General features: G+C 38.8%; 1 protein-coding gene across 1 annotated transcript in view; it reads left to right on the top strand.

The window, feature by feature from the left end:
* The first annotated feature begins 17,757 nt into the window (after positions 1 to 17,757).
* The window catches only part of LOC137646051 (uncharacterized), an 82,083-nt gene continuing 74,517 nt past the window's right edge, over positions 17,758 to 25,323 (top strand). The window contains exon 1 of the mRNA XM_068379202.1: positions 17,758 to 17,893. The gene's annotated coding sequence lies outside the window, so the exon portion shown is untranslated. The remainder of the gene's footprint in view (positions 17,894 to 25,323) is intronic.

The following is a 25,323-nucleotide window of genomic DNA, read 5'->3' as shown; positions in this document are numbered from 1 at the left end:
TTATTGCATAATGCGTATTCACCTTATAAATGCATTTATAAGGAGAAAAGGGTTTCAAGATACACGAAAAATCGCTATAAAATAGCTTAAAATTGCGCCAGCTTCTGGGGGCTATTTTTCTGATAATCCCTTTTTGAACTTGTTGGATCCGCTTGAAAAGCCCTTTAAAAGCAAGGAATGAATAAATTTTGTACTAGAACACTCAAATATATCTATACAGCAATGCTAAAAATACATTAAAATAAGGAGAAAATTACAATTATTCTAGAAAGGATTTAGATTAGGTGACCCCATGTCACTTGAATTATTCACTGCGTACCAAGAAGTTTTTAAGAATTCAGATTGGGAAAATAAAGAAATTAACATTAACGGGGAATACTTTAACAACTGAAGATTTGCAGATGGCATAGTTTTATTTTGTAAATCATGGGAGGCATTGCAAAATATGATAGAAGATCTGAATAGAGAAATCAGAAATGTAGGACTTGAAATGAATATGAAAAAAAAAAACTGAAGATAATGCTCAACTAAAATGCAGAGACGAAAAATAATGATTAAGGACGAACTTGTAGAGATTGTTAATGAATATTTATACTTGGGACCGGTATTGAAAGTCTTCTCAGATCACGAGGCCGAAATTAAAAGGATAGGCATGGGATGGAAAGCATTTTTGCTAAACAAAATGAGATTGTGAAAATTAAAATTCTACCTTCTCTAATATGAAAATATTCAATTAGGTGGTCCTACCAGTATAAACATATGCAAGACCAAGATTCAAAGGATAAGCATGGGATGAAGAGGTTTTGGTAAACAAAATGAGATTATGCAAAGTAAACAGCCACCTACTCTAAAAAGAAAACTATCCAATAAGATGGTCATATCAGTATTAACTTATGCATCTGAAACTTGGAGCCTTACTAAAGCTTTAGAACATAAGCTAGTTACAACTGAAAGAACTGTGGAAAGAATAATTATTGGAATGCCACTAAAAAACAGAAAAAAGAGCAACATGGATACGAAAGCAAACTAATGTACAGAAGATTCTAACATATAAGGAAAATCAATGGGCATGGACAGGATACACACACACACACACACACACACACACACACACATATATATATATATATATATATATATATATATATATATATATATATATATATATATATATATATATATATATATATATATATATATATATATATATATATATATATATATATATATATATATACATATATATATATATATATATATATATATATATATATATATATATATATATATATATATATATATATGTGTGTGTGTGTGTGTGTGTGTGTGTGTGTGTGTATACATATATATACACATATATGTATATATTTATATATATATATATATATATATATATATATATATATATATATATATATATATATATATATATATATATATGTGTGTGTGTGTGTGTGTGTGTGTGTGTGCGTGTGTGTGTTTGCGTCTATAAATCATGAAAGCTGACATGTGATGATTATAAAATGTCTTATAGCCCTGGGAGAAAAATGAAATACATGATTGGAGTTAGTATTTTCGTCCATTAAGCGGGGTTTACACGGTCGAACAGTTTGTTGAACGTGGCTCAACAGACAAGTGTTTGTAGTGATGTTCGAGCGTGTGAGTGGGGTATTTGGTTGTCAAACACGTTTTTCAAACAGTTCAAAGAAAGTGAAATCTAGCCTGACTTTTGTGGGAGGGCCTTCATAGTCCACATACTGTTTGCATATGTGAACGTGCGTCAAACATTGAACCTCAGTTGTACTTGAAACCAAGGAGGGAATAGTTCAATCTAAGACTGAATTATGGACATCATTGGAAAGAGGAACGAGAGGGAGGTGTTATTGCAATTCATACAAACCTACAAGGATTATCCAGCCTTATGCAAAATTGAAATTAAGGAATATTCTGATAAAATAGCCAAAAAACAAGGGGATATCAGCTCTTCAGGGCATATTGAAAAATCTTGATCTGGACTGTGGAGATATGGCCCTTCTCATAGATGTATCTTCATACGTAATGAACGGGGTGATACGCCTAAGTAAATCAATGTATGTTTCTTTATCCATCCACAAATAAATATGCCAGTCATCTGGCTCTAATTTCAAATAAAAAAGCAAGTTGGTGTGTGAAAGTTGATCTCCTTTTAACAACCAGTCCTTCATCCACTTTGATCTTCCTTTTTTGCTTCTTAGTGCCACCACTAAGCCAATGGCAATCAAATCGATCTGGTTGAGATACATAATGAAGGCTGTGGTAACTTTGCTTAGCAAAAAAAAAAACTTGAGTCACACTGAGCCTGACAAGTAGGTTCGACAACCGGGTTCAACAAACCGTTCGACTGTCTGACACCTCTTCGAACCACTGGACAAGCAGGCTACACAACTGGGTTCGACAAACCATTCGACCGTGTAAACCCGCCTTTAGGGATATCAACAGACTCAACATTGTTGAGTCTTTTTTCTTAAGCAAAAGATAGAAAAGTAGATTATCGGCAAAAAGTGGTGGGGTGGATATAGCCCCAAGCCCATCCTCCTACTCTCCGGGATAATTCCATGTTCAGAAGAAATATGATGGAAAACAGAGGCAAAATTCCTTGGTAAAATGAAATAGAGCCATTTAATTTTCGAATAGGTGGTACAAGGAGGGCACAGTAGCTGGGACAGTGAGCAGATGCTAACACTTTAATTCTAGATCACTTTTATAGAGGGTGCCCTGCTGTCAAGTTGGATCAGCCGCTTTGAAGTTCCTGACATCACCACAAACCGTTGACCTGCTTTCCTGTCCGAGCTGTGGCCTCCCTGGTCCACCTGATGGAAAAGTCACACCACAGAATGACCTCGTACAACCCTTCAGCCAACAGCATGGTGGTGAGGACCTATCACTCGCTGAAGGCCACCCAGCCGGTCCACTTCACAGATGTAAATCTGTCGCAACTGCCCAGGATCTTGCTGGGCCTTCAAACCATCCCCAAAGCTAATGGAGAAGTATCCCATGAAGAGAAAGTCTATTGTGAGGCATTGACTATACCAGGAGAATATTTTTCCACAGACACAGCTGAAACAGACATACCCATCCCAAGACTAGAGGAAATCACAGGGAAGTTCATGCCTTGCCTGAGAACCTTCTCGGACAGAACCAAGCAATTCAAGGGGGCCAGCCAGCTAATACGTTTTTTTAAGGACAGAACTTTGACATTCATACCACTTAACCCTGGATAGGTACGGTCCTCGGACACCCCTTTAAGGGTATACTCGGACGCGAACGACCCCGACGCCAAAAAAAATTCTTGAAAAATCAGTTTTTGCAGTAACCTCCTTTTTTCTTTTGCCAAAAAAAACTTCAATGAATGCTTAAAACAACTGTATAGATAAATACTACTCATCTGCAGAAAAACTATTTATTATAAATATTTTAAAAAATTAAGTAGAAAAAAAAAAAGACCTGACATAAAAATTCATAAAAAAAAAGTTTATACATATATACACAAATCCTTTTAGGAATTGATTCTTGAATGTTTAGGACACATCTTGATGTATTTTGGATGAAGTCAGACCCATGGAGGTGAAGATCTGAAATGAGAAAAAAAGGGTAACTTTTTTTGGCCAAAAAAATTTGTCCAAATTTCATGAATTTTTTTGGGTACCCAAATGAAATAGGAAGTGGCTAATATTTTTAGGGAATAAACATATGTTATCCTAAAATAGAAATATGTAAAAAAATCTTCATTATTTTGTAAATTACATTTATATCAGGGGCCATATCTAAAGGTAATTTTTTGAGTACTTAGAAATTCCGTAAAAAAATACATATATTTAATATATAATATGATATTTATGCAGGTAAAAATATACCAAAATATCACAATTTCTATAGGGAACAAGAATATATATAGATAGGGCAGCTTACGCTTCGGATATGTCCACAAAATGGCCGCCAACCACACTGACTCAGACTCCCTAATCTGCCACTTGAAATGTAGGAAGGGTATGTCAATTTCAAGGTGTTATTTACTAATCTAATTATTATTGGATATGCATAAAAATTGTATGGTGGGTTGCTGGATAATTGTCGATTATTTTACGAATATAAAATCAAAATTCTGACCCAAAAAAAATTTTTTGAAGGGAAATAAAATCGAAAAAAAAAATGTAAAACAATATTTTAGCTAAAAAAATTTGATGATATTCAATCAAAAAAAAAGTAAACAAAATTTTCCGACAAATAAACATCTAGAGGAATCATTACTCTGTGATAGTTCCTTAGTACGTAGTAATTTTGAAAGAATTGGGAAAAAACGAAAAAATGGCAATCACCGGAAAATCGAACACATACCTATATATACGCCATATCTGGCTAAAAAAAAGATAGGCATGGGTAGCCAGATCATCTAGAAACACTTTCCAACACTATAAAAATATAAGTTTTGCGACACTACTTGCCAATTCCTTACGGTAACATGACTAAGCAAAAAAATGCAAAACAAATAAAAAGGGGCGCTCGAGGAAAAATGGCTAACATTCTAATATACGGCATTTCAGAAAAAAAAAATTCAGCCACGTGCTAGTCAAACCATCAAGGCACATTTTCCGACAAATAAACATCTAAATGAATAATTACTCTGTGATAGTTCCTTAGTACGTAGTAATTTTGAAAGAAATGGGAAAAAACGAAAAAATGGCAATCACAGGAAAATCGAACACATACCTATATATACGCCATATCTGGCTAAAAAAAGAAGATAGGCATGGGTAGCCAGATCATCTAGAAACACTTTCCAACACTATAAAATTATAAGTTTTGCGACACTACTTGCCAATTCCTTACGGTAACATGACTAAGCAAAAAAATGCAAAACAAATAAAAAGGGGCACTCGTGGAAAAATGGCCATTCTAATATACGGCATTTCAGAAAAAAAAAATTTCAGCCACGTGCTAGGCAAACCATCAAGGCATATTTTCCGACAAATAAACATATAAATGAAATATTACTCTGTGATAGTTCCTTAGTACGTAGTAATTTTGAAAGAAATGGGAAAAAACGAAAAAATGGCAATCACAGGAAAATCGAACACATACTTATATATACGCCATATCTGGCTAAAAAAAAAATAGGCATGGGTAGCCAGATCATCTAAAAACGCTTTCCAACACTATAAAAATATAAGTTTTGCGACACTACTTGCCAATTCCTTACGGTAACATGACTAAGCAAAAAAATGCAAAACAAATAATAAGGGTCACTCGCGGAAAAATGCCCAACATTCTAATATACGGCATCTCAGATAAAAAAAAAGACATGCACGTGTTAGCCCAACCATCAAGGCACACTTTCTAACACAAACATGAAAAAAAAATCAATAATATACGGCAATTCCTTACTACGTAGTAAATTTTTACAAATATTGAAAAAAAAACAGAAATTGGCAACCGCAGTTAAATACCCAATATACCAATAACTACGTCGTATCTGACAAAAACAAAATCACGCATGGGTAGCCAGATCATCTAGACACACTTTCCAACACTAAAAAAGCAAAAGTTTTACGACACTATTTCGCAATATCTTACGGAAAAATGACTTGGCAAAAAAATGAAAAAAAAGGAAAAAGGGACACTCGCGGTAAAATGCCCGACATTCTAATATACGACATCTCAGATAAAAAAAAAGACATGCACGTGTTAGCCCAACCATCAAGGCACACTTTCTAACACATAAACATGAAAAAAAAATGAATAATATACGGCAATTCCTTACTACGTAGTAATTTTTACAAATATTGAAAAAAAAACAGAAATTGGTAACCGCAGTTAAATACCCAATATACCAATAACTACGTCGTATCTGACAAAAACAAAGTCATGCATGGGTAGCCAGATCATCTAGACACACTTTCCAACACTAAACACGCAAAAGTTTTACGACACTATTTGGCAATATCTTACGGAAAAATTACTTGGCAAAAAAATGAAAAAAAATGAAAAAGGGGCACTCGCGGTAAAATGGTCCTCGTGGTGATGAACGACATTTTAACTAAAAAAAAAAAACATGCACATGGTAGCCAAACAATCCACCAAGACTTTCCACAACTGATAACCTATACAAGTTGCACCATTCTACGACAATTTCATAATACGTAATAACTTTGATAATTATGCAAACTACCCTAGAAGGGTAAACTCGGACGCGAACGACCCCGACGCGTCTCAGAAATCGGGGAAGGAGTACAGCTACAGCAATGCACATCTGGACACTACTAGAGCGTGTAGGGGAGACACCTCCTGCAGGTCGATCACCCACAAATTCAGTCACGGGGGTGAGTCACGTGAGAAAAACCTGTTTTTTTTTGACGCTCGGGGTCGCAAACGACCCACCGTACCTATCCAGGGTTAATGAGGTGACTTATGGCATCTCCAAATTTCATAGGATTTTTACCTCTGATCATCGGTTTTGCAACGCCAGGGTGATTTATCCTGAAAATTAGTGTTTTTCAAATTCTATCTCCGTCCTTGATACTTAAAGTTAAAACCTGGGATTACTACCCTATATAGACCTGATGTAGACCTCCAATCAAATAGAGAGTTTTTATCTAGAAGTCAATTTTTTGCTAGATGTGAATTTTTTTCATTATGGTAAAAACTAAACCCTATAAATCAAAGAAAAGGGTAAGAAAAAATATGAAAAAAATAAGAAAAAGGACTATTTTCTTGTTTTATATTGTCTTTCTAAGATATATACCAAATTTCAATGCTATATCTTTAAAACTAAGGTAGAAGATAGAATTTGAAGGTCAATAAGTATAGTTTTGAGATATTCCCATTCAAAGTTTTTCTTTGTAATTTTACAAAGACAGTATTAATAGATAATGATTATTATGAATTTTATGTTCCTTTTTTGGCTATCAATAAACCAAAAAGAATTTTACTTATCATAATTTAATCATAAATGAAGATCCCTTTGCTCAATATCTTGCTTCTTTAGGCTCCTCTCAGGCGAGACGGTTGCTCCTTCATCCACATCACACTCTCTCTCCCCTTCACTAACTTCACTAATATCGCAAATATTACCACTTTTTGAACCCTTATTAAGTTAGCAAGATGATGAAATTTTGTTTTCCTTTTTGACATAAGGAAATTCTTGCCCAAACCAAGAAAAATAGACGTAAAACCGAGCGAATGTCAGAGGTCAAACTCAAATGTGTACTCTCTCTGAGGTTTTATGTTCCTTTTTGCATATTAATAAACCAAAACAATTCTATTTATCATAATTTAATCATAAATGAAGATTCCTTTGCTCAATATCTTGCTTCTTTAGGCTCATGTCAGGTGAGACATTCACTCTTTCATCCACAATTTTCTCTCTCTCTTCTTCGCTAGCTCTGCTAATATCGCCAATATTACCCACTTCTGAACTCTTATTACAGCGAATTTTCTTCTTTCTTATGTTAGCGAGATGTTGAAATTGTCTTTTCCTCTTTGACATGATGAAATTCTTGCCGATAGCAGGAAAAACAGACGTAAAGGCGAACGAATGTCAGAGGTCAAACTCAAACATGTACTCTCTCTGAGGTTTGTGCTAGCACTGAAGCCCGGGTGTAATCATAACTTGAACTCTTGAAACTCAGGGAATCTATACAGATGCCATTGCTCTTAATTTGTTTTATGTTAAAATGTAGCCTAATAATTATCAAAATTTACGAAAATAGAAGAACAGAAGAAATACTGCATTTTCTTGTAGGGATCAATGTTTTTGGCTAATTGACTTACTCTTACTAATTACCCTGTAACTAAGAAAGTAAGAGGAATTTAAAAAAAAAAAAAAAAACATTTTGTAAACGCATTGTCCATTGCCAAACGAAGCTCAGTGAATTTTTTCAGGATTTTGCGTTTTTCATCCTATACCCCCATATATTGGCTTACTGACTGGGCTCTTCAAGCCATGGGGCCTGGATACCTGCAAACCCGTCTTTATGAGCAATGATGCCCACCATGCGCCCCTAACACGAGCATATTGAGGGCCGTTCAGCCAAGTCCTATCGCATCTTGGTTCATGGCCATGAAGACTGGGTGTCAATTAACAAGCTAAAACCCTGCTTCCTCATGGACGAGGAAGACGCTAAAGAAAAAACTGGTAGGTGCTCTAGAATGCCTCCTCAAAGCAAGACTTTGTCCGAACGCAATCATAGGCAACCACATTCAACAGTCGAAACCCCTAGAAACCATGCCAGGGAAGGCATCCTGTCAGACGTTATGGTGAACTATCCAATGGTCGGTTCTACATCACAATAACAAATTTCAAGGGCGAGGTGTTATCTCTGGCCTCCACAGAGGTATCGAGATTAGAAGACCATAGCTCAAATGTCTTTATTGTAACTTTCCAATCATTGATTTATGATAACTTTCTTAGGGATAGTACTTTTAAAGACGTTGTCTTCCACAATGTTTTCATTGTCACTTCATGTATTAATCCTAAGTTATTTAATAACCATTTGTACAATAAGATTTAAATATATATATAAATATATATATATATATATATATATATATATATATATATATATACATATATATATATATATATATATATATATATATATATATATATATATATATATATATATATATATATATATATATATATATATATATATATATATATATATATATATATATACACATATATATATTACGACTAGTGAATTACGTAAACTCCCGAGCTCCCAAACTCACCTTCTTTATATCTTTGTATTACATAATATGATACACAAGGGAAAACCTCCAAGCTCAGGGAATAATATGCATCACCCAGATAATAATATATATGAGCATTGAATATTCAAAGGTCTCTACGTTACACTCAAAGCAAAAACTGGGTGATTACTTTTCTTTTAATGGGAACTATTCTTAAATCAACCTCTTACTTTGGTTCTTAGTCAGTGGATACGAGCAAAGCACTAAAATAATTATTGGTGATCGAAATATACACTCTTTACAAAAATATATATATCTTATGAAAGTAACAATTAAAAAATTAATACCAAAAAAATAAATCACTTGAAATTTAAATCTGAACTATATCTTAGATTTAATACTAAATGACACTTTTAGAATTTTACAATCACTTCTTTCACTAGAAATTATTTCATGAAAAAAATCTAATTATGACAATTAATGAAAAAAACTGACACTTTAGCACTGTAGAAAATAAATCAACTTTACCCTTACATATATAGTATGCAACTGTTACTCTTACACCCTTAGGGTCACACAAGGTTACTGAACAGCTAAGCAAGAATAAATGCACTTCAGGTTTTATCCAAATCACTCAAGGCCAGGCAAAAAAAATTAATAAATTTTACAATGTACACTGTATTCACAATACACTTCACATCTTTTAAAATCAAAGTGACCAAACATTTTAACAAACACTAAACACTATTCATGTTTGAGAGAAAATACTATTCAGGTTTGAGAGGAAAACACTATTCACGTTGGAGAGAAAATACAAAGTGGCTGGATAGAGGCTGGTGAGAGGACTGTCGGACATTGGCTCTTTCGGAAGGTTAGGGTGGATCTCTGATTCCTATGCATTTTAGGCCCTAATATATCTTCCTAATTCACTCTAGAAAATTCTAATTAAGCATTCTTGTAGCATGGGAGCAAGGCTCTAGCAGCTTCAAGATTGCCAACTTGACAGTTTAAAGTAGGGTATTATTTTCACTTGGCGAGGCAACACTCTTAGCTAACTAAGCCCACCTCCTCTTGTAACATTAAAAAAAAGAGTAAACTTTAGTACAGAATCTTCACGCATCTTTCAACCACGTGGAAACATGATGCAATCCCTAGTGTGCGTCATACAGCATACCTTTCAACAAGTTTACATAAAACTTCGTAGCAAAACTACATGATATGAAAATTTAATTCTATAAAATTACGTAAATTTACATATAAGGAACTGAATAAAAATATAACTAAATGAATGACGATAGTCTTATGTACCGTAATTTACATATATTAACTTTATCCTACATAAGTGGAACTCTCCTTACGAGCTGGTTATACATCTCTTAAATACACAAATGAAATTTGTGAATGAAATATTCTATTCTCATGAAGACCAGCTTTGTAAGAATATATATATATATATATATATATATATATATATATATATATATATATATATATATATTGTCTGATGCAGAATTCTCCAGCCTTCTTGCTGATATAACAATCATGCATAAGTATGGTTTATTTACACCTAAGTTACGATTTATATGTTTGTAAGAAAACACAATTGTTAGTCGAATATGACTCAGTGTATGTGGATGGAGTGGATTGATCTGCAACTTAGGTGGACCATGGGCTCTAATGTATTGGTAGCCCATGAGGTGCAAAGATCACTGGGTAATACCTTATATATGGAGAATACTGGTGCTAGATCGACAAAACATAGACGGACAGTCAAGGTGACGATGAGATGAAACAGCAATGATGGCCAGGAGGGATGATCATGATGATGATGTACTGTAGATCTATCTGTAATAAGATGGACCATGGGTTCTATGCGTTGGCACCCTGTAAGATGAGAAAATCGCTGGATAATATGTTGTATAAGCAGGATACACATGCTAGATTCATGCCAATCTAGCATGTGTTTCCTGCTTATACAGCATATTATCCAGCGATTTGCTCATCTTACGGGGTGCCAACGCATAGAACCCGTGATCCATCTTGTTACGGATCGATCTACAGTACATCATCATCAAGCCGGTATAATGCCGATAGACACACTCGCTACTATAAGTCTCAGGAGGTGATGTGGAGAGTCAATTGGGACAAGTTCAAGGTCATTTCACGCTGAGAGAGAGGTACAACAACCTCGCGGATTTGACAAAATACACTTCTCGCACACTGGTATGGTTTCTGAAGGAGATTCGGAAGGTCGCTGATCTGGGCCAGACACTCCAACTTCAAGTTGGCAACATCTCTTAAGCCAGCCTGACTCTGCAATAGCATTGGCCTTATGTTGGAGAATGATAACATCTCCATGCCTGCAACGCATACTTGCACTGTGTCGGTAACGGCACTTACATTCATAAACCTGGGCCCCTTCCCCTCTGCCACTTTGACCATGACAATGGGTTGCGAGAGGCAAGGAGTTGCAACGACAATTGCCCCTGTCACTACCGAGGCCATGGCGGAGTCAAGTGGTATCTTCCTCCTTCTGCAATATCTCTTGATGTGACCAGTCTTTTGGCAGTTATAGCAAACGAGAGACCTTGCCGGGCATGCGTTTTTCTCTGGGGCATAACTCCCTCTACAGTTTCTGCCCATTCGTTTAGCGGCGATGAGGTTCGGTGACGGTTGGCTTCTCACTGCATGCATGGTAGCCATCTCAGGGGTGGCGCCAGTGCCCTTTTCCACATCAACTGGCGCGACTTCTGTGTCCTGTTGCCATCTTTGCTGCATTCCACAGACATCCTGCTTGGCTGCTTCAAACGCACAACACATTGCTCGCAACCTATCTACACTCGGGAAAGACCCACATGATTAGAATATTTGTCCTTTTAACACTTGATCCCCCAAGCCTACCTCAAAAACATATATTCTGAAAGGTTATAATCATAATTATGATACTGAAACCCACAATCTGTGGCCTTTTGAGAGCAACGTACGAAGAAATCACTGACACTCTCATTGTGGCTCTGGGCCACATTGAAAAACTCTAACCATTGCACTGCTTGGTTTGTTGCACGGAGAACGAGGTTGGAAACGGCGTCCAATGCCTCCTCAGTCGAAAAGGCACTCCAAACTTCTGCACTGTACTTTGCATCAAGGGCACACTGCAGCGCCAGTGTGGAGTAGTCTCACGTGTTGCACAGCCTCGTTGGCTGGCACTTTGCAAAATTGGAGCCAACACTCCATTGATCTTAGCTATGATCGGAACGTGGCCGTTGACATCTCCATCTCGCACTTTTCGTGGGTTGCGAATGCTGGGACCCTAACCGGGAACCACGTGTTCCAGGTGGGGCAATGTTGTCAAGGCCGGTCTAGAGGGCCTCGATTGCACGTTGCTGTTGTGCCATCCATAACTGTGCACATGGGGTATCATGAAGAGCCAGATAGTTAAGATTCCTCAGGCCAGCAGATCTTCGGGCAGGAACTGTAGGTCTTCATGGGGGCGGCAAGTTGGCCGATTAAGAGTATAAGTAACTCACTGCGCCATGTAGGATGTTTAGGATTGAAGGATGGCAATGAGACACAGTGTTCAGTGAAGAATATAATATGAGACGGTGTATCTCTTATGAGATCTGGACACAGATTGACTGACTCGCCTGCATCAACATGCTATGCACGTCAGGAATAGTTCCCTTCATACGTAGGTAGAACATATACTGTACTTACATCATAATCTTGCATTAAATTCAATTTTCTCCATGATAATAATCTCAATGAATGCCCTGAATTCTTCAAAGAAGATACTATAAAAAAGAAGTCAATTCTTTTTAGTGAGGCAGATTTGCACCGACTCACGGGGGTGCCCTTTTAGCTCGGAAAAGTTTCCTGATCGCTGATTGGTTGGACAAGGTAATTGTAACCAATCAGATAGAAGGATACTTTTCCGAGCTAAAAGGGCACCGTTGCCGTTGCGTGTCGGTGCAAATGCGCCTCATGAAAAAAAATTGAGTATAGTATTTGGTCTCAGAGGTTTGTAGACTTTCACAAAGGATATTTTTCTGTTTATATGCGTAAAGTTTATTTCTATACATTCAAAGCTTGTTACACTAGTTCTTTTTAACATTTTGAGATTTGACTAACCTTCATGAATAGAGTCCGACACCCCCACCAGACCTACCCTCTCTTGGAATGTGAAAGAAGGTATGTGAGGTGTTTTTTTTTTTTTTGGGGGGGGGGTCATTTCAGTGACCTTAGCCTTTTCATAATTATCTAACCATGTTTCACATAATGATAGTAGTTGCAAGTATTTCTTGTTTAACAATTCTCGAAATTGGATAGTTTTATTACCAACAGATTGTATATTTATGTAGCCACAGTTTATGACATCCATAAGGGTACCTGACACTTGCAAGCATTCGTGGCATGCACTGGCACGCATTGATGCGCGAACTCGCGTGAACGAGTCGTGAAAATGTCGTGAACAGTGCGGGAACGATGCGTGGCATGCGTGCCCAGAACTTTGAAATGTTTAAAGTTTTTGGCATACACAAAATAGTCGTGAAATAGTCGTGAACGATGCGCGAACTGGAGTGAACAGTGCGGGAACTGGCGTGAACTGGAGTGAACGATGCGGGAAGTGGCGTGAACTTTACAATGAAGAGACAAAAAGGAAACGAAAAAATTAAGGAAAAGAAAAGAAAAATATAAACCTAATAATTGTTTATATTTGCTGTTTAAATGTAAAAATAAAATGATGTCTTATTTCATGCACACACTTATTTTCCTCTATTACCAATCAAGAGCCAAAAGTTTTGTTTTAAATAAAAATGAACTGAAAAATAAACCCAAGAAATTTTTAAGTTTGCTGTATTAATTTAAAAATAAAATGATGTTTTATTTCATCAACATACTTATTCTTCTTTATTACCTTAAAATGAAGAGCAAAACAATTTTTTTCTGTTTGCTGTTTTAATGTAAAAATAAAATTATTTCTTATTTCAACACACTTTTTTCTCTACTACTTTAAAATCAACAGCCTAAAAACTTTTCATGTTTGCTGCTTTTAATGTTAAAATAAAATACTTTCTTAATACTTGTACATATTTTATGTCTGCTATTTATATGTAAATCAAATGCTTTCTTATTGAAACAAAAACAAAGGGCAACAACAAATACAAACGAAAAAGATACGTTTCTTCTCCTCAATGCAATGGTGTCTCTGACAGAAAGCACTGTTGTCTCTTCCGAAGCCAATCCAAGGATGTCCTTGGGTTGGAGAAGCCCCGTTTTTATATGGAGTGGCCAATTCGTGAACTGGCGTGAACGATGCGGAATGATGCGGAAAGATAAGTGAACGTGTCGTGAACTTCTCGTGAACTAGGCGTGCCAATTCGTGCCATGGCGTGAACTTGTCGTGAACGATGCGCGAACTGGAGTGAACTGGTTGTGAACAGTGCGGGAAAAACCCCAGTGCGTGCCACAAAGTGGCACGCATCAATGCGTGCCAGTGCGTGGCAAAAATGCGCGCAAGTGTCAGGTAGGCTATATCCATGATCAGTATTTTCTGCTAGTCTTTTCAGTTCTAACTCAAAAGCTTTGCAATCTCTTGAATTTACTGTATGGTCATTTGGTTTGTTTAAATTTGTGCAGATAATACATTTTGGCATTTGCGAGTTACATTCCTAGGCGGAATGTTTTTTTTCTGAACATTTCCCGCAGACTTTATCATCAGTTTCAAACTGGCAATCTTTTTCAAGATGTCCATATCTCTGACAGTGATGGCAGGTGATCACGTGGTCTCTATCACGTACGTCATAAGTACCTCATTGCAACATAACTTTGTCACCATTATCGAGAATAGCCTTTCGGACTTCAGGATCATATTTCAACCTGCAGCATTTTTCTTCAGTACCACGCTTATCTTATCTTCTATGTTTTGGATTTGGTCTAGGTAATGATTTCTTTGAATTAAAGCATTCACTACTTCTTCTTCATCATTGTACACATTGCATATCATTATTTTTTGTTTTAATTTTCTGATTTTTCTCGTTCAGTGTCGGTAACCTATGTCTGAATTTAGTTTGCAGCCTCTTCTCTGATCATTTTGTTAGCAAAGTTCACAACATTTCCATATGAAGTTGACCTCGTGTTAAGTATTGGAATGTCTTCAAGTGCCCGTTCGACCTCGTGTTTTTTTTTTTTTTTTTTCAGTAATTTTGGTTGTTTCATTTGTTGATTTAATTACCAACAGATTTTTCCTTAACTTTGTCAGCATGTGTCATGTTCTTCAGTTTTGGGTCTATAAATGATTGAAGTATTGCCTTAATTGATTCCATATTCATAGTAAGATTATCAACTTTTTCAGTGTGCGCTAAGGTCCGCAACTTTGTTTTCAAATTCAGCAATTCTCGTGTTTTGTTCTCCCAGAGCCTCCCTAACTAGTGTAGCACCCGAGCCTCCTGCGAATTTCACTTACCTACCTTGTGGTATGTTCAAGGCAAGGGGCCGCGTCAAGTCGTGCAGCCGATCTAGCACGGTAATATAATCACCATCATCGGCAGATTTCTGTGTAAATAAACTAGTTCGTACCGGCGGCCTTTCTGTTCAAATCCTGACCACCACGCAGAATTTATAGTATTAGAATTATTAAATTATTAACCAAAGATATTTACGACCCTTGAAAAAATGAGGCATCCAAGCTGAAAACGAACAACTAAGCTCAACATCTTTTTTTTCTTTTTCTTTTTTTTTTTTATGCAGGAGGGAATGGGAATCGCGAAGTAAAAGAAAATATGTAGCAGCACAGGGAATTAGAAAAATCTAATGATCTTGTGCACATTAGATTACAAATGAACTCTTGTATAGAATAAATGTAATAATGGTTATTTTTAGCTTTTACACAAAAGATTTCGTTATTCTAGAAAACTAGACAATAGAGTGCCTCATAAAGTAAACCTGATGAAATCCGATAAAATAACATATAAGCTAAATATCACGAGGATATAGTATAGTGCCGTAGGCCTATATTTATCAGAAACTCGAAAGTCTAATTCCTTTCTATTATACTGTATTCAGTTTATCTGTCAAACTCTTATCAAGATGCCGTAAGCAAATTCTGTTACTTTACCTATTTTGACGGCTGCTTTGCCTGTCCCATACAGCAAGGGAACTCCACTCTCTACAGTATCTTCTCTGTTATTTTATCCTGCTCGTTCAGAGTATTCAACATCTCATATCACATATTGCTCATTTACTGATGAATCGTCACTGTTAAACAACTCACAGAATTAGAAAGTCTTCGTTTTCTTCTTGAAAGCCTTAATGTCTTCAATCATTCGGATGTCTCATGGGAGCTTATTGTATAATCATGGGGCCGCACATTTGAAGGCCCTGAAGCCTACAGTAAACATGTATCTAGGCTCCAATAGGTTACGACCATCTATAACTATTCTCGTGTCAACACAAACCGTGTTGGCCGCACAATATGTAGCAATTCTTCCTAAGTATTTTGGACGACCTGTTCTGATAACTTGGTGGGTTATTGTAAATATTTTCAATCGAATTCTCCCTTTAATCGATAGCCATTGTAAATCAATTAGTATAGGGATTATCATTTCTCTAGGTGGGACACCTTTTATCAGGCTTGCTCCACTGTTAATTATGTTTTGTAATTTCTTAAGTTGTACTTTTAGTAAATTGTAATAGATGGAGTTGCAGTAGTCAATCCTGGTAATAACATAGTTTATCACAAGTTTCTTTACGGAATTTTCATTCAGGTACTGTTTTTTTGTTCTTTTTTTTATATATATATGAAAGCAATGTTTCTGAGATGATAACCAGCTGTTTTTACTACATTGTTTATTTTGGGCATTTGGGAGACAAGTTACAGTCAGGAAACACGCGCAGGTTACGAATTATAGTAGATACTATGACAGATTCGCTATTTATGTTTATTTTAATATCACCTAAGTTTCTTACGCTGTTTTTCCTTCCCACCACGATAAACTCAATTTGTTCTCATTTAATTTAGTAGTTTGATTGTCATCCACGTTGCTTTATTTTGAATTACATATCAGGCATTAGTATTAGTGATTTAATGATTCTCATAACCAATGATCTGTCTCGATACGAAAAAAAAAGCTTTTAGGTATTAAAGATGTATAGCCTACAATTTTGCTTACTACAACAAATTTCAAGTTTTTCTAGCTTGTGAATTGCTACAGTCCAGCCGAGTTCTTATCAGAGGTTAAATTGCAAGATAAATAGTTATTTTGAGATTTGAGGATATCTAACAGCGGCATTATATTTCGCAATAGAGTTATGACTTTAAGCTCAATTTATTGTGCTTAAGATATGAAGTTATAAGAACATTAAGAAGATGCCAGACAGTACTACATTGGGTCCTTCTCCCTGGTTACGGTTCTTTCCCTTTGACTACACACACCGAATAGTCTGGCCTATTCTTTGCAGATTCTCCTCTGTCTTAGTACACCTGACAACACTGAGATTACCTAACTAATATTCTTTAACCAAGGGGTTAACTACTGCACTGTAATTGTTCAGTGACCACTTTCCTCTTGGTAAGGGTAGAAGAGACTCTTTAGCTATGGTAAGCAGCTCTTCTAGGAAGAGGACACTCCAAAATCAAACCATTGTTCTCTAGTCTTGGGTAGTGCCATATCCTCTGTACCATGGTCTTCCACTGTCTTAGGTTACAGTTCTCTTGCTTGAGGGTACACTCGGGCACACTATTCTATCTTATTTCTCTTCCTCTTGTTTTTTGTTAAAGTTTTTATAGTTTATATAGGAGATAATTATTTTAATGTTACTCTTCTTGAAATATTTTATTTTTCCTTGTTTCCTTTCCTCACTGGGCTACTTTCCCTGTTGGAGCCCCTGGGCTTATAGCATCTTGCTTTTCCAACTAGGGTTGTAGCTCAGATAGTAATAATGATAATAATAATGTTGAGCTCAAGGTATGAAGTTATAGAAAACATTAAGATGATGCCATCATTTAGTAGCTTTTAAGAGGTTGGTAGAACGTCGTGATCGTCATCCAGCAGACGACAAACAAGGTGACAGGTTTTATGTCAACACGACGCAACACATACCATAAACCAGTCATAGAAAGATTATCTCGAATTTTTATCGCATTTTGTTAGTTTTAAAGTAAAAGGTAAGCCCGTTCAAGTGTATTTAAACACATTTAAATTGACTGTGCTTGTAAGATAATTGTGTGCTAGCCAAGCTTGGGGATGCTTATAGGAAAATACTTTTAATTCATTTACAATTGCATACACAATATCTTTCCTTACTGTACTTCGAATTGGTTGGTCTGGTTATATATTACAATGCCCAAACTGTAATTCTGTACAGTAGCTCCGCCACTAATAATTCTGATGACATTTTTTATGGTAAATTATATAGTGCTTTATCTAAAGTTGACTTTTATGAGGAGGAACAGTATTTTTACCCTATAATCTAACCTTTCCTCTCTTGGGGGGGACCCCTGTGGGAAACGGGTTTTTGGGTGGGGAATTAATTAAAAAAATCCGTTTTGATATACAAATAATGGCATATGTAGAATTGAAAATAAACAAGGCCACCAGCTAACCTAAACAAACTACCTAACCTAACATAGTAACCGTATCATTACCTAACAGGAGAAGCTTGCCCCGCCCTGCGACTTACCCTTACACAGTCATATTAAATATAAGACAGCATAAAACCCTTTGTGTACTTGGGTCGGAGGGTAAAGGTAAGCTGCATCTTTCAGACTCAATATCGAATGCACAATAACCTCCCGAATGAATGTGCACTAATCATTTATAGTTTTGTGAGAAATTCTTAATTCATCTTTAGCAAATTTTTAACTAATTTAATACAAATATAATTATATACAAGTAACAAATTAGTTTCTTTATTTAAATGAGACTTTTCAAACTAAGTTCTCTTGAAAATGGATATGTTAAAACTACACCTTATTTTCATTTGCTTATGGTTTTTCAATACAACATCCCTCTGTCACACTGAAATGCTTTTTATTTAATATCAAGTCGACACTTAGAACCACAGGTGGGGCAAATAGTGTCACTTTTATCTTTAATAACACCGTAATCTTGGCAGTAATTTATTATTCTTTCGATGTTACCACAATAATGCAAAACAAAATCTATTATTTAAATTGAGTAAAGAACTTGAGAGAAAATCTACAGAAATTGATGTCAAAGTAGATGGTAAATGAGAAACCGCACTAGAAGTTGAAGGTTCATACGCCTCCATGGCTCTCAAAAGACTGAAAAATTAGCCGTGGAAATTGTGCGAAAAGTGTCGAAAAATGTTCAGTTTCCTAGTAAAACTGTCACCTGATTTGGTATTCAAGTCACGTGATTCTAGTTTTGTTAAAATGGTAGTCCAGAGTAAAATGGATAATCATAATTAATTAAAAATTGTGACGTTTGGGTGACGTCTTGCTACGTAGAATACAGTCGATGATGTAATAATGACATAATTTATGTTTTTAATATACAAATGAAAGCTCGGTCTAAAGAGGAATTTGAGATTTATGAAATCGAGAGACTTTTTTCAGGTGGGTCAAATCTAATTCTGATTTTAAAAGCACTTCTAGACCTAGCGCCGCTTAGATTTATATATCAAATGAAACCTTGGACTTCCCTCTTTTTAGTGAAAGCACTTAAATTTGATAACTTGCTGGCAGAGCTATTAAGTTTAATAATAAATTGCCTGATTATTTTTAATTCTAGTTTTAAGTTTGGCAAAGTTTCCCATACGACAGGGTAATTGAGACTGGAAATAGTAATCAGCAAGATTAAACTATTTGTTATGACTATAGTTTTTGTTCAATAACAGGACCTAGTGCCATGCTATATAGCCTAAATTAATTGATCCAATCCAATATGGGATTTGTCCATGGTTCTGGGTATTGTGAACGATTCTGACCACCTTTTCATTGGAAATCAGTAATTTTAAAGATAGGGGATCTTGCCGCAATGGGAAAACCTGGGTACCTTCTGGAACCTAACCTGCATTCCACTCAAGCAATGATTTGGTAGGAATGCACACTTTCTTGAAGTTTACATACATTGGTTTCAATGGGACTGTTAAGATGATGATGACACTGTCTGGAATGTTTATAATGGAATCTATGTATTTTTAATTTAGTCTGCAGCCTATTCATATCATCAAGTGCCAAATTGCCGCCTGGGGGGATATATATTAATTTTGGGTCTTATCCTTTCCCGGTGTCTTGAGACAAAATTAATCCCGATCCAATAATCAATGAAACAATGTTATTATAGTTTAGTACAGGAAAAGCTTTCCCAGTGAAAAAAACAGTTTTATAAAGAAAAACTCCAGTTTTCTTTGAAAATTACCTTTATTTTCATCGCAAATGAATAGTTTGTGAAATATACCGTAATATATCCTTGAGCAATAGATACCACTCATTGAGGAACCAGGTGTTTTGGGTGGGGAAAATTTACTAGGGAATTGAAACATGATGGTAAAACTAACCTTTTCTTCTCCATGATTATTTTCTGACATCATAAAAAGCCCACAAAATTTACACAACATATTGGCATCCTGTGCTCCCAAGATATTTCTCATTTGTTTGTTGACATTTTACAATTCTCATGTATTCTCTCTTGTCCATTCATGTGTACATAGCTTGTTGCACATTAATCACGTTAAACTTTCTGCGCATGAGCCACTCCTTCACTCTTTCCACCAATAATATTATTCCTGTTCATTCGTTTGTACATAGCCTCTCCCCTTACCTTCTTCCAAAGTTAGCCGAGATTCATTTTTCCCCAGAATATTCAAGTATTCTATGTGAATTGATCCTACTAATTCCATTTGTATGTGTTAACTAATGCAATCTCCATATATATTTTTCAATATTAAACTTACCCGATAATCATGTAGCTGTCAACTCCGTTGCCCGACAGAATTCTATGGAGGGATACGCCAGCTATCACAATACTAGAAGGGGGTGTACTTACCAGCGCCACCTGTGGCCAGGTACTCAAGTACTTCTTGTTGACACCTCCTCAATTATTCCTCTGTCGTGCTTCCGGCAAGACGTTCTGGGATACGCTTATGGTCTTCGAGTATTTTCACGGCTAATTGGTGAAGTATTCTCTCAGATTAACGGCTGTCGCTTTACTGGAAACCTTCTTATATTAGCTAGATAGCTTTTATATAGTCCTGATTAACGGTTAACGATCTTTTGCTTGATTTTGGAACCCCCTTTGGCTAACTCTTTGGATTCAAGATGTCTGACATTTCGCAAGCCCCCTCCCATAGACGATGTAGGTCTTGCAATAGGCGTATTCCGAAGGCCTCGGTAGATCCTCACACCGCTTGTTCTGACTGTAGGGACAGGCCCTGTCAGTTAGAAAATCGATGTGAGGAATGCGCCGGACTTTCGGAATTGGAATTTGTCCGTCTTTTGAAATATTCAACTAAGTTAGAGAGAGGTAGAGTTAGGAGGAGTTCTTCTCACTCTTCACTGTTTTCCTCACCTCATGATCCCCTACCTTTTCCTACCCCTATAGTGGCTACCCCCGAACCTACTGTTTGCCCTCCGCCTGATATGTCTGTTGTTTTGCGTGCTATTCAGGCCTTAGGCGATAAAGTAGAGTCAGTGGTAAGTGACCATAAGTCTCTGATGGCCGAAGTTAAGGAACTTAAGGTCAAGAGTGCAGTGGGTGGAGTTAGTGCCAGTGCTGTGACGAGTGCTAGTGTCAGTGCAGTGCCAAGTGCTAGTGTTAGTGCCAGTGTGGTGCGTGAGGATATTTCTGTGCGAGCCAGTCGTCCTCCCAGTCCGGGACCTCTTGCAAGCTCCCAAGCCCAGGGGAGAAGCAATGTCGAAGGGCATAAGGGTTCGGCAGGCCTTGTTAGGCGCACAGAAGTATCCTCGGTGGTTGCGGGCGTGTCTTCCAAAGACCGTCACTCCCACCTGCAGACGATTGAGCCCGTCTTTATCTCGTCCGCTGATCAACTGTCAGGGAAGAAACGTTGGTCTCAGGTCTCGAGACCACTTAAACGCAGAGTCCAGTCTGCGAGTGCTCAGCCAGGTTGCAGTCATTGGCTCAGCTCTGACTCGCTCAGTCATCTGTCGACTGTACTCCGCCCAAGAGGAGTAAGGTTCTGCCACAACAGAGCTCGACTGTTAAGGCTTTACCTCAGTCTACTGTCGTTTCTGCCGATCCCAAGTGGACTCTTCTTCAGTCCATGCAAGCACAGCTTTCGGACTTGATGCGTGAGTGTCGGGCTGAGAGTGTTGCTCCTCCGCCTCCGCCTACACTCCCTCCGCCTGCTCTCGCTCCGCCTGCGCTCGCTCCGCCTGATCGCAGCACCACCTGCCAGGCGTACGATGTTGAGCCACATTCTGAGTTCGCTGTTCCCAGTGGTGTTCAGCCTCCGCCTTCTTTAAGGCAACCTGTTCTATGGGATCAGGAGGATTATACCACTCTTCCTCCACCTCCCCTTGCTGCTCCACCAGTGGTGCAACTCTCGGTTGAGGTACAACAACCTCTCCCGTCCATGAGTCAGTCTCCTCAGCTCTCGCTGCAGCGAGCTCAACCCTCCTCAAGGCAAGCTCCTCTACACCCTGGACTTGCGCCTCAGGAGCCTCAGCTTGCGAGACATTTACCTTGTTCTGCGCAGCCTCAACCTCATCATGCTCCGCTCATACCACAGGAACAGGAACTTGCTACTCCGCTTCCGCCCTCCGCTCAGCAAGCGCAATCCTTGGGTTCAACCTCTCATGCTAGGAGTCAGCCTCCTCCACCCATGCGCCTACCTTCTGCTTCGTCTGTTATTCAGCCTTTGCAGTCTGAGCCTCAGGTTTTCCCTCAACAGTTACTTGAAGAGGAAACCACTATTATTGTCCCTACTCGTTCTGACTCTGCAGTTCAGCATTCTTGTCCGATCTCTTCGCTACACTCTGGTGATGAGGCTTCGGATGATGAGGAGGCACACCTGGATCCCTCATCAGACGTGGATGAATCCAAGCTTTCTCCACAGTCTATTGACTTTCGCAAGGCCTTGGCTCTACTTAGGGAGGTTTACCCAGACCACTTTGTCTCTGCTATTCCCCTCTCTCCGCCATCTGAGTTTTCGCTGGGCATACAACAAGCTAAGTCCACATATACTAAGCTAGTCCTAGCTAGGTCCTCTAAGAGGGCTTTAAGGATCTTAGGAGAGTGGCTGCAGTCTAAGCAACACCTTGGCAAGACTTCTTTCATGTTCCCTCCAACGAAGCTCACTTCGAAAGCGAGCGTTTGGTATGCCACAGGAGAAGCACCAGGCTTGGGAGTACCTGCCTCTGCCCAGGCTGACTTCTCAAGTCTGGTAGACTCGCCTCGGAGAACTGCTATGAGGCGCTCTAAGGTTTGTTGGACCTTCTCAGACCTGGATCACTTGCTGAAAGGAATGTTTAGAGCATTTGAAATGTTCAACTTTTTAGACTGGTGCCTGGGGGCCCTCAGCAAGAAGACCTCTCCTGCGGACAAAGATTCTGCCATGCTATTAATGTCCTGCATGGATAAGGCCATTAGGGATGGATCTGGTGAGCTTGCGTCGATGTTTGTATCAGGGGTTTTGAAGAAAAGGGAACAACTGTGTACCTTCCTTTCCGCCAGCATTACACCTTGCCAACGGTCACAACTCCTTTTTGCTCCGCTCTCGAAGTTCCTCTTCCCCGAAGAGCTGGTTAAGGACTTGTCTGCTGCCCCGATACAAAAGGATACACACGATCTTGTAGCCTCATCGGCTCGTAAGTCTAAGGTTGCTACCTCAGTCCCCAAGACTTATCGCTCCCCAGTGGCTGATACCCCTGCTACGAGGTTCATACCGCCCTTTCGTGGTAGAGCCCCCAGCCGGGGAAGCTCCCGTCCAGACTCTCACAGGAGCAAGTCTAGGAAAGGATCCAGGACATCTAAAGGAAAAAACTGACTCTCCGCATCTCCAGACAGCAGTAGGAGCCAGACTCAAGATCTTCTGGCGAGCCTGGGAGAAGAGAGGTGCAGACGCCCAGTCTGTCAGTTGGCTGAGGAACGGTTACAGGATTCCATTCTGCCTCAAACCACCTCTGACCACATCGCCCATCAACCTCTCTCCCAACTACAAAGAAGAGGACAAGAGGCTAGCATTGCACCAGGAGGTGTCGCTACTTGTACAGAAGAAGGCAGTGGTTATAGTCCGGGACCATCAATCCCCGGGCTTCTACAACCGTCTCTTTCTTGTGGCCAAGAAGACAGGAGGTTGGAGACCGGTGCTGGACGTCAGCGCTCTCAACGCGTATGTCACCAAGCAGACGTTCACGATGGAGACGACGAAGTCGGTCTTAGCAGCGGTCAGACAGGAGGACTGGATGGTCTCGTTGGACTTGAAAGATGCATACTTTCACGTTCCTATTCATCCAGACTCCCAACCTTTCCTGAGATTCGTTTTTGGAAAGGTTGTCTACCAGTTCCAAGCCCTGTGTTTTGGCCTAAGCACAGCTCCTATGGTCTTTACTCATCTGATGAGGAATATAGCAAAATTCCTACACTTGTCGAACATCAGAGCCTCCCTCTACTTAGACGACTGGCTGTTGAGAGCCTCCACGAGTCGTCGTTGTCTGGAGAATCTCAATTGGACTTTAGACTTAATCAGAGACCTGGGTCTATTAGTCAACATAGAGAAGTCTCAACTCATTCCCTCTCAATCCATTGTGTACCTGGGAATGGAGATTCGGAGTCAGGATTTTCGGGCTTTTCCATCGGCCCCCAGGATAAGCCAAGCCCTAGAGTGCATCATGAGCATGCTGAAGAGGAGCAGTTGCTCAGTGAGACAGTGGATGAGCCTCACAGGGACCCTCTCATCACTGGCCCTGTTTGTCGAGCTAGGGAGACTCCACCTCCGCCCTCTTCAATTCCATCTTGCAGCTCATTGGGACAAGGGTTCGACTCTCGAAGCAGTCTCTATCCCTATCAACCAAGAGATGAAGACCACTCTCCTGTGGTGGAAGCACAACCTCCTTCTCAGGGAGGGTCTATCGTTGGCCATTCAGACCCCCAATCTTCATCTCTTCTCAGATGCATCGGACTCGGGCTGGGGTGCAACCTTGGACGGACGGGAATGCTCGGGAACGTGGAACGAGGAACAAGGATTACTCCACATCAACTGCAAGGAACTGCTAGCGGTTCATCTAGCCCTGTTGAACTTCAAGTCCCTCCTGCTAGGCAAAGTGGTGGAGGTGAACTCGGACAATACCACAGCCTTGGCTTACATCTCCAAGCAAGGAGGGACCCATTCGAGGAGCCTATACGAGATCGCAAGGGACCTCCTCATTTGGTCAAGAGGTCTAAACCTCACTCTGGTCACGAGGTTCATTCAGGGCGATATGAACGTCTCAGCAGATCGCCTAAGCAGAAGGAATCAGGTCATTCCCACGGAATGGACCCTCCACAAGAGTGTGTGCAACAGACTTTGGACCTTGTGGGGTCAACCTACCATAGATCTGTTTGCCACCTCCATAACCAAGAGACTTCCGCTGTACTGTTCCCCTGTTCCAGACCCTGCAGCAGTTCATGTGGA

This window comes from Palaemon carinicauda, chromosome 8 (assembly GCF_036898095.1).
Source record: "Palaemon carinicauda isolate YSFRI2023 chromosome 8, ASM3689809v2, whole genome shotgun sequence".
In the NCBI taxonomy this organism is placed as follows: domain Eukaryota; kingdom Metazoa; phylum Arthropoda; class Malacostraca; order Decapoda; family Palaemonidae; genus Palaemon; species Palaemon carinicauda.
Note: the sequence above shows the minus strand (reverse complement) of the source record. Positions and strands in the feature narration are given on the sequence as shown.